Source organism: Chenopodium album, chromosome 21 (assembly GCF_948465745.1).
Source record: "Chenopodium album chromosome 21, dcCheAlbu1.1, whole genome shotgun sequence".
Classification (NCBI taxonomy): Eukaryota; Viridiplantae; Streptophyta; class Magnoliopsida; order Caryophyllales; family Amaranthaceae; genus Chenopodium; species Chenopodium album.
Window position 1 is genome coordinate 27,606,279 of NC_137854.1, and position 11,183 is coordinate 27,617,461.

The 11,183-nt window shown below is 34.0% G+C and overlaps 1 non-coding gene across 1 annotated transcript; it reads left to right on the forward strand.

The window, feature by feature from the left end:
- The first annotated feature begins 317 nt into the window (after positions 1-317).
- Positions 318-424, forward strand: LOC145603283 (small nucleolar RNA R71). The gene has a single exon (XR_014104799.1). It is a non-coding gene; the product is annotated as a small nucleolar RNA R71 (small nucleolar RNA).
- Positions 425-11,183: the final 10,759 nt, after the last annotated feature.

Sequence of the window (11,183 nt, forward strand, 5' to 3'; positions counted from 1 at the left end):
GGTTCATTAGAATTATTAGCAACAGCAAAAACATTAGCAACAGAATTAGGAATATCAGTACTAAGGTTATCTAATTTCTGGCAAATAGAAGTAAGCTAAGCCTGCAAAAGGGATACTGAATCAACGTGGTGTTTTCCCTTGTTTGCATAGCCTCTAGAATTCCCATATTGGGAATTATGTATCGCCATATCTTCAATAACCTGACCTGCATCACCAACATTAAGATTCATAAATCTACCACTAGTTGCGGAGTCTAGAATCGTTCTAGATGCATTCCCTAATCCGTAGTAAAAGCTTGAATTAACTGTCACTTTGCCAAGTTATGGTGGGGACACTCCCTCTGCAGATCCTTGAATCTCTCCCAAGCCTCATATAATGCTTCATCTGGCTCATGGGCAAAATTCTGGATGGCACTTCTTAGTAAAGCTGTTTTCTCTGCAAGGTAATATTTATTATAAAAATTTAAAGCAAGAGTCTCCCAGTCATTAATACCAAGTGCAGTTCTATTCAAACCATTAAACCACAATTTAGCTTTTCCACATAAAGAAAAGGGAAAGAGAATCTCCCTGATCTGGTCCTGCGTTACCCATTTGGCAGAATAGTATTGCAGTACTGACAGAAATCTACAATGTGAAGATTAGGATCTTCACCCTTAGCTCCATTGAATTGCTTTCTTTCTATCATCGTTATGAACTGGGGCTTGATCTCGAACTAGACTCCCTCGAGATCTGGTCTGGGGAAAGGTGTGGAAATTCCGTCACGGATGGTTGCGAATAATCGCTGAGCTTCTTAGGTGCAGTCATCTCTGATTCTGAATCTAAAGGAACTTCCGAATCACTAGAATCAGGTGGCGAATCTCTAGGAATATTGTTACTCCCAGAACCTGCCAGGATTTGTCTATAAAGATTCTTCTATCTATGGAAAGGGCGCTCGATCTCAGGATCGAATGGAATGTAACCTGATCTGGAACACCTGGGCATAAACAAAGAACTAAAAAGACAAATATGAGAACTATCTCAAAGAACTAATGTCCTTTGAGGCAAAAGAAAAATAATTTAGACTACAAAAACAATTAGAAATAAAAATAAAACCGTTTCCCCGGCAACAGCGCCAAATTTTGACAGGGTAAAGTCGTATCCCCTAATCAAAAATAATACCTAAGTCCTCTAACTAAAGTAGATAGGAAAGTAAAGTCGAATTGTAAAACCCCGTATCTTCATACGTATTTTCCCAATTAATTAATTAGGAATTATTTTATAAAAAGGGTATTTTAGTAAATTTATTATTTGGAGCCAAAATAATATTTGAATTTTAGCGCCAAAAGCATTTTGAAAACTAATCATTATTTTGGATAAGATTTATTATCCATTTATCTTATCTTAAAAACCGGATTATTTACATATTTCGGATATTTTAATTAAAGCAAAATTATATTTTATTTATTATATTAAATGGCCGAAAATTCCCATTTATTTAGCTAGAAAATTCGGATTTTCTATGTATAGAAAATCTGATTTTCTTAGTTAATTATTGGTGAATAATTGGTATTTAATTAATTATTTATTTATTTAATTATTCTATATTATTTACACAATTATTTTTATTCCTTAAACCGAGCAAAATCTTCCTAAATACTAGTAAGGGAATCTCCTATTTTCCTTAATTCTAATTCTCCATCTTTTTAGTATCTAATCATCATATTCTCTTGCCTTTTGTTCCTCTTGATTATTCCCCAAGTAACTCTAATTTCCTTATTATTTTTCATGACATACATACATTCCATATTCAAGTATATACAATCACCTTAATATCCAAACTTTCCCTAATTCTTTACTCACTTCTCCAAGTAATCTCTTAAACCCTAATTACCATAATTCTTCCTACATTTTCCTACCATAATTCATGCTCATACTAGCCTATAAATACCCCTTCATACCTCTCACATTCTTCACACCAATTCTCTTCTTTTTTTCTCCTCAATTTTACACAAATCATCCCGTTTATCTTTGAAGCCAATTTTCGGGCACTTCTGGTCAGTTTTTGGGGTATTGACGTTTCACAAAGATTGTTCTTCTCGAAAAATCCTTGAGGTTAGGCTCAAGAATCACCCAATTCAGAGTTATATAGAAGGAGTTATAGCCTCTGCACGTTCTGCCTATTATTTCCTATGCAAATCCAATTCTTCTCTTTTCCTTGGTTTCTTATCTTTTCTTCTTCTCTTCTCTTATTCAATTATTATTATTATTATGGGAGATAAATATAAAATTATTATGAGCAGTTTTAATTTTATAAAATCATATATTTAATGATGTTTATGAGAAAATAATTTAAAAGGTTCATGTACATATAGTTGGGAGTTTTTAATTATTTGTTAACCTTATATTGATTAAGGTTATATTTATTTGTGGGTGTGTTCAACCAAAATTCTTGAGGTTCTTTTGGTGTGTATAGCTAAGCAAGGATCAAGGTACGTTAGTGGCTAGATACCTTTGAAAGTGATTGGTTTGAATAACATGTTTTATATGATTTGATTGGTGATTGAATTAAATTGATTTGAATTATGATTTTGAAATAAATTATGTTTGGAGGTATTGATAAAAGTATTTTGAATGATTGATTTTCAAATCATGTTTTTGAATGGTTTGAATTACTTATCGTGTTTAAAGAAAGGATTTGTTTTTAAAAGGTTTTCAAGGAAGAGTTATTGATTTTGAAAAGTTATTAGTATGAGATTTTATTCTCAAGTATTTATTTAAAAGGTTTTGATTTTGAAAGTATGTGGAAGGAGTTTGAATTATATTGGAATTATTGGATATTAAAAGGATTTATTATTGAACCATTGAATTATTATTATTATTATTAATGCTTTATAAGCATGTTGGTAATCCCACTATGCGGATTTGGTTTATTGATAAGACTATGGACTTTGTATAACCTAGTCTTTCCTCAAGAATAGCCTTGTAATATAAGGAGACTAGCTTGGAGGGTGTGCACACTTGGGTGAGGAATTGGATTTAAACAAATTGGTTAAAAAAGGAATTTGGATTTTTAAAGGAATTGGTTTATCAATTATTTTGAATGTTGAATCATTGGAATTGGTTTTGAATCATCAGTTTTGGAATTATTGGATTAATTATTGGAATTGATTTTAAAAACATGTTTGCAAATAAATTGAGTTTACATTATCTTGCACTTATCGTACTTAGCATAATTTGCTAATCCGTATTTCTTATTTGTTTTGGTTCGCCCTGTTTACCGTAATGGTAAGCAGTGTTGACTATTTTCAGGTGGAGTCATGAATGAGCATATGGGAGTCCCGGGATTTGTTTCACCTAGTTAGGAATGTTGGTCTTGTCTTTATTTTTGAGTACTCATAACAATGTTACTATTTTTATAAGTATTAATAAAAGAAAGTTGAGTTTCTGCTGCAAAGTTTGTTATTGAGTTAAGTATTTTGAGTAGCCTTGCGTAATCACGCGGCGGTAATACGTCTAAGCCTATCTCTACGGTATAATTATACATTATACTAGTATTTCCGTAGAGGGAGATTTGGGGGTGTTACACGAATTCATTGGGAAACTGGTCTTTCTATTCCTAATTAATTAATATAATCTAAATTATTAAGGTAACCAATTTGTTGTTTAATGTGAAATTATACTACGGAGATTAAGTTTAGGGATAAAATTTATAATAAAAAGGCCTAGAGTCACAGGTTCACCAATAATTAATATTCCGGGATAAAACATAACAATCAATAATCAATATTGCACAAATAACATGATTAACAGGCACTCGCAATTTATTAATCAACATAGATCTAACATGCTCTCGCAATTTACTAGATCTAAGTTCCTATTGAAAATAGCCTTTAATATTAAATTAACATCTGCTCGATTCATCAATTCAATATTGCTAAACATTCACAATCAAATTACATCTACTCGATTCATAATCTAATTGCAAAGAATTAAACAATTCAATAAGAAATTATCATGCAATATCAATAATCAATAATAACATATTATCCCTTCATTTTAATTATGGATCCCCATAAACCCTAGAATTAAACTACTCAGACATGATTAAATCTAAAATAAGCAAGGTAATAAAATAAGCCATAAGAAAATAAAATAATAAAATTACTGAAATAAAATAAGGAAGAAATCGTTACCGAATTGACGGAATTACAAAGTAGAGTCAAGAACAAGGAAAAGAGTTGAGAGAAAATCTAGAGAGAGAAAATAAACTAAGTAGAGAGAGAAAGTCTAAGAGAAAGTAAGTAAAAATAGTAATCCTAAAAACGTACTTAAACTACAAACTAAACAACTCCTAATTAGAAACTAAGTGCTCGTCTAACAAAGACTCTCAAAAACATGCGCCCGATCGGGCTAGAGGCCGCCCGATCGGGCGCGCCTTTTTTCTCGTGTCTCTTCTAGTCTACTGCGCCCGATCGAGCTAACTGCTCACACGATCAGGCGCGCCTTGGCCACGCACCAGCTGCCCCTGCTGCGCACCTCGCCCGATCGGGCTTATGCTTGCTCGATCGGGCGCGCCTTCACTCCGAGGCTTGGAACTTCGATTGGTTTCGATTCTTCGGCCCAATCCGGATTTCCTCTTCGAGTCTTGATCACTCGGTCCAAATACCTCGGTATCGCAATTACCGAGCCCTTAATCACCGGCTTGATGACTCTAACCGGCCTTGGGCTTCAAAGATGGTCGTGCTCCTCTAATTTCCGTAGTCGCTCCATGAAAAACCCGAGAAAATGCTCCAAAGGTGCAATTTCCGACAAAACTCAACAAAGACTACGAAAACTCTTGAAAACACCAATTAGTAACAAAAGTGGCTCGAAAGAGCCAAAAACACTACTTATTATGACCAAGGGACGGGGGTAAATCACTATATAAAATGGACATATCACGCACCCGTGGTCGTTGGATGTTTTATTGATGTTTCCGAAAGGAGGCATGGGATTTAAATGGAACATGGGTTGGACAACCTTGTCTATTGCTTAATCTAATGAAATAAATAAATGAGTTAGCTACTATCAACTAGTGAAGTCTTAATAAATTTGATAAGAGAGTCATGTGTTGAGTCTATAATTTAATGATGCATGATGTTTGATTATTAGTAGCATGTTAGGGATTTCTTAATTTATTTCGCAGCTTGTATGTACTCAGCTTTGCTGATTGCGTGCTTTTGTGTGTGTCTTTCTTTGGTCATGGCCTTCGCCTTTCAATGACCCTGTGACGATCCAATTTTTACACTTGTAATATTGGAGAGCAGACTAACCACAGGTTCTTACACATGCAGCATTCAAATCAGGGTTGTGGGATTTTGAGTGAAGAGTTGGACATTGTTTGCAGTTTATTTCTTTTGCAAGTTTGAATTTATTTAAACTCTGATCCTATTTATTTACTACTTCCATTGGGTTGTGAATAAGGGTCATAACGGTTCCAACTTGTAACACTTAATTTGGTTTTATTCGTTAGTTTTGAAATTTATTTATAACTGATTTAGTTTTTCCGCTGCTAATTTCTGATACAACCTTAACGTTTGAACACGTGGTGGTATCACGCCAATATTTCTCTTGGATTTTGCTCAGGTTATTCATAGTTTTAAAGAGAGAATTATTGGGGTATACAATTGTGGTGAGGGTATGGTGGTGATATTTGATACGATGGCTGGGTGGGAAATGATCTGATTAGGCTACAATTGGAGCTTGCGGCGATGCTCGGTAGTGTGGCGATGTGGTGCTACTGGCTGCAGGTTAGTGCAACGGTGGATGGTTGTTCGGCAGCTACTATGTGTCGGTTGTAGGGAGCTTCCTAGTTGCTGCCTGGTGTTGCGGGTTTGGTGCGTGATTAAGTAGGAGTAGTAGTGTGTAGGGACGACTGGGGTTGGGGTATCGGGAATTCGGCGCCGTTAGAGAGGGGGTGGCTAGGCTGGCTTGGTTGGGGGAGGTGAATTTTTTCATAATTAATCAAATTACAATACTGTAGGGTTTTATAGGTACTACGCAGCAAAAATAACATGAATCTTATTCATAAAGCACCTAAACCAAGGATCATTGCATAACACATAAAGAACACATAATTGTACCTTTGAAGCGTGATTCCACGTGCGATCGAGCAAGAACAATGGGAGATAAAGAACCCCAAGCGTGATTCCTCTACTTGGTCCACGGGCACAAGTTAAACCTCCACTAATGCTAGTTAGTCGTGATTAAACGCTTCAATCAACCTTCAACGGAGAGGAAAGGAGACAAACGAGCCACGAACCACCACCACCACCACGAGCAACCACCTTGCTAGGGTAGTCCGTACAGTTGTACGGATGAGGGGAAGGAGAGAGGCGTGTGAGAGAGAGTTCTAGAGTGTTTGGTTGCTTGTTTCATAACTCACTGTATGAGTGAGTTGTGACTTGATGCAACCCTAGGCATGTCCTCTATTTATATATCACATATATAATTAGAGTCCATGTGAAGCCCAAACACTTAGCCCACTTCTAACTTCACTAGCTCTATTCCTTACATGGCTTGTTATATCCTCATGAGGCCCATTAATGGGCCTCTTACTTGTTTAACCCAATACCCTTGTTGTGTGACCTCATAGGATCCATTCTATAAGGCTTTGGGCTATTTAACTACCCAAAGATCAATTATCATATCTAGCACCAGATATTGACGACCCTATATAATGAACTTATTATCTCCATAATAGTGATCCTTGATATATCTAGTAATTGCACTTATCGAAGACATAATTCCTTCAAATACTCCCTCCATGTTTTAATAAGTGTTACACGTACTTACCAAATATGGCCGTGTTTTAATACATGTTACACTTCCTTTTTTTTTTTTTTTTTTTGCAAAAAACTACATATCAATAACATAATATTAAAACAGACACCTGGAAGGACACGTGTCAAATCCTGGTGCTGTATTTTCCCTCCAAAATCCCCTTCCCCTTTTTTCCACTTTTTTTATTTCCTTATCTATAGTCAATGCCATTAATTACCTATTAAAAATATTCAACAAATCATATCATATAATTGTGATTATTTTGATTCATATACTTTCCATTTCTATAAATAATATTTTCCATTCTAGCTATGTAATTTTAGACTACTATCTAATGTAATTTTAAATAAATATAGATTTTCCAAATGTCTAACATACAAGCCTAAAGTAAAATTAAATTAACTTAGGTTAAAAAATATACATTTAAAAGTTAAAAAACTATTTTCCAAGCAAAATTTATGTTAAATTAATAATAATAATAATAATAATAATAATAATAATAATAATAATAATAATAACAATAACAATAACAATAACAATTAAAAATTTTGATGAATACGACGGGCAAAATATATGGTTTTGGTCTAAACTATGAACAAGTAGCCGAATGGCGTCAATTAAAGCATTAATATTAGCCATTGACCCCTTTGCATAAAATTGGTACAAATACCCACTTATCGCAACAATTGTCGCACTTTCACCCCGACTTCACACTTTTAAAAGAAATGAAAACAAAATAAAATAAAGTTAATCAACCATACACATATACATGACAAAAGAATAATAAAATAGTTCCCTTAGCTTCCAACAACTTTTGAAGCGTAACGTATAAAAGAACAAATATGTTGAAAGGGTATTAAACTCTATTGTAGCTCAACATGTGTTTGGCTAGAAATAAAACACTAGATGCTCTTATCCGTACCCTATAAAAGCCGGGGATCACAAATAAGAAATACTGCTGAAATCTTAGAATCCTTATGAACAATGTCCTGCCCATTTTACCCCTGTATTTTGCCTTTGGTTTCCTTATCTACAGTGATCTTCCTATATTGCCCTTCATTTTATTTGCATGTGCAAATGGGTGGTCCTCTTTTCCCTTGCAGCGACACGTGTTCCTCTCTCTCCTCCTACTTTAATTCTGTCTTCTTCCATGCTTACCTAATTCTCTCTCCTCTTGATGAAGCACGAAATTGCTCAGCATGATTCTCCATGGGGCTTAATAGTCTTTGATGGCCACGATTCTCCATTAAAGCGGCTTTCATTTTTTATTATCCTCTTACCCTAAAATCTCATACTCTATTCCTTTTAATCGCGGTTTCGGGCTTTCTATCCTCCATTGAAACAACTTTTGAGGTAAGATTTTCATGTAATTCTAGAGCATGTCGAAAGTACTTAGATCTTTTCTCTTTCTTCAATTCGAATGTGCTAGATGCATTTGTTTTCTTTTTATCAATTTGGGTTTCTTTTCGGTCCAACTTGTTAATTTTGGGATTTTGGTTTTGTTAAAGTTGCAAGATTTGTTCTGGGTTTGTTGATTTTTTTTTTCAATTGAATTAGTTCCGCTGCTTTCTTTTACATTAACCCCAAATTTGTGTAGAAAGTTTGGATTTTATTTGAATGGCAACTGGCATGTCAAGATTGGCTCATCTTGTTCATAGAAACGACTTTTTAATTCTGGTTTAGGTGGATGTGTGGTAAGAAAGAGGCAATTTAAAGCGCTAAACATGAACGATGGACTGAAGAGGGTGTATGTTGGAGCAGGGGATCAGATGTTGTGGTGAAGGTTAAAATTGGAGTGGGTTATTTCAATACGACCTCCAGATCCCCAATTTCCCTTCTTCGGAAAATGATGGCGGCAACAAAGATTGAACAATAGAGAAGATGATGATCGAAGATTTGGAGGAAGACGAGAGTATCGACAGCAACTCGAATGCCATAAAACCCAGCAAAGTCAATCGTAAAACCAGCCTTATCCGCTCAAAGTTTGATTTAATTGTTTGATTATTGAATTAGTTTGGTTTGAATTGAATTTCAATTGTGATCTAATGAGTTGAGTGATCTTTTTGTGTTGTAGGGCTCTTAAATTCACGAGGATATACAATTGATGCGATAAGGCTGTTCATAAGGATTCAAGACTTGATCTATTTCATATGATCTATGTGTCATACTTAAATTATTGGGCGATTAAATGACCATTTTGCACTTAAATTATCCATTCATCTCCAAAAGTAAATTTAATTCATTGCCTCTAATAAGACTACTGTCATATATGCAGAAATATATTAATGGACCCTGTTGTATAAATTAAGTGTTTATGCATACGATTGTTGTCATAATCAAATTAGAGCGATTTTCTTCAAAAAAAAAAAATCAAATTAGAGCGATCGATACAAGAATTGATTCTCTATTTGTTAAGAACATAGATTCACACACAAATAAAAGACCCAAAACTTACAGCATTAAAGAATAGTGCAAAATAATTAAGATCGTATAATTGAAGATTGAAAATTAATACTCATATTATATTATCATAATAGCCCTAATCAATATGGGGGAAAATCAAGAGATCACTTAAGAAAATTACGGCAATTAGGGAAATTAGCTTAAGAAAGAAAATTAAGGCAATTATCTTAGGATGTCAAAAAAAAAAAAAAGGATAGTGATAGAGAAACTGCTTAGTCTTTTATACCAAGATGTTCAAGTACTAGATGATTGTTTACTTAACATAGCTTGATCATGAACTCATTGATTAATTCTTAATTAACATAAACTCGCCTCCTAAACTTGCATTAGATATGATTAGGATATAAAGAGAGAAAAATCCAAAGGAAATGAGAAAAAGAGTGAACAAGTGAAAAGTTCAATTTAACAATTTGAGAGAGAGAAAGAGAGGGATTAATTACGAAACAACACATGAGAGAGAGTGAGAAAGAGAAATAGATAGTAAGAGAGAGAACATTTAATAAAGATTATTTGAGAAAAGCCAATTAAGAAAAATCCTTAATAAAAAGAGGGAGGACACTTGAAAAAAATTACTTATGAAAATAAGTAAAATTGTCTTAGAAAAAAGGTTACTAAAATGCTAAAAAGAAAGAGAGACCACTTAAGAAATATCATCAAGAAATAGAAAGATCACTAAAAAAAAGAACAATAACTTAAGAAAATCAAGGTAATTAGTTTAGGAGAAACTTAGGCCAATTAGGGACAATTAGTTTAGGAGAGAAACTTAGGAAAATTAGCTTAGGAGAGGGAAAGAAAGAAACCATGAGTGAGAGAGACAACTTAAGAAAGATCCATCACCTACGAAAGTTAAGACGATTAGCTTATGAAAACATAATTATCATAGGAAAAAGGCTTACTAAAATGCGAGAGAAAAAGAGACCACACAAAAGATTACTTAAGAAAATCAAGGCAATTATCATAAGAGTTAAAAAGAGAAAGAAGCCACTTAAGAAAATTCATTTATGAAAATAAGGTCAATTCGCTTTGGAGAGGCGAGAGACCAATTAAGGAAGATCACATACAAAAATCGAGGCAATTAGCTTAGGGGGGAGAGAGAGAGAAAGAGAGAGAGAGAGAGAGAGAGAGAGAGAGACCACCAAGGAAAAACCACTTAAAAATTAAAATCAGGGCAACTAGCTTAGGAAACGACCTACTAGAGATGACGGATATCAATTAAGAGAAAGAGAGAGAAAGACCGTTTGTGAAAAAATCATTTGAGAGAGACCACTTTAGAAAGATCACTTAACAAAAAGAGGGAAACTACTTGAAAGATTACTTATGAAAATAAGAAAAATTAGCTTAGGAAAAAGAGTTACTAAAATGCTATAAAGAAAGAGAGCCTCTTAAGAAATATCACTTAAGAAGAAAATCACTCAAAAAGAATGATCAATAAAGAAAAGAAAGATAAATTAGAAAATCAGGGTAAGCTGGGGATGGAAAGAAAGAAACCATTTTAGTGAGAGAGACCACTTAAGAAAGATCCATCACCTAAGAAAGTTAGGGCGATTAGCTTATGAAAACAAAATTAGCTTAGGAAAAAGGCTTCATAAAATTTGAGAGAACAAGAGACCACACAAAAAAGATCACTTAAGAAAATCAAGACAATTATCTTAATTTAAGAGAGAGAAAAAAAAGCAACCACTTCAGAAATATCATTTATGAAAATAGGGTCAATTGGCTTTGAAGGAATGAGAGACCAATTACGAAAGATCACATACAAAAATCAAGGCAATTAGCTTAGAAATGAAAGAGCGAGAGATGAGTCACTTAAGAAAGATCACTTAAAAATTATGGCAATTAGCTTAGGAAAACACAATTAGCTTAGGAAAAGGCTTTATAAAAATGGTAGATAAATAGATAGATAGATATATAGAGACAGAG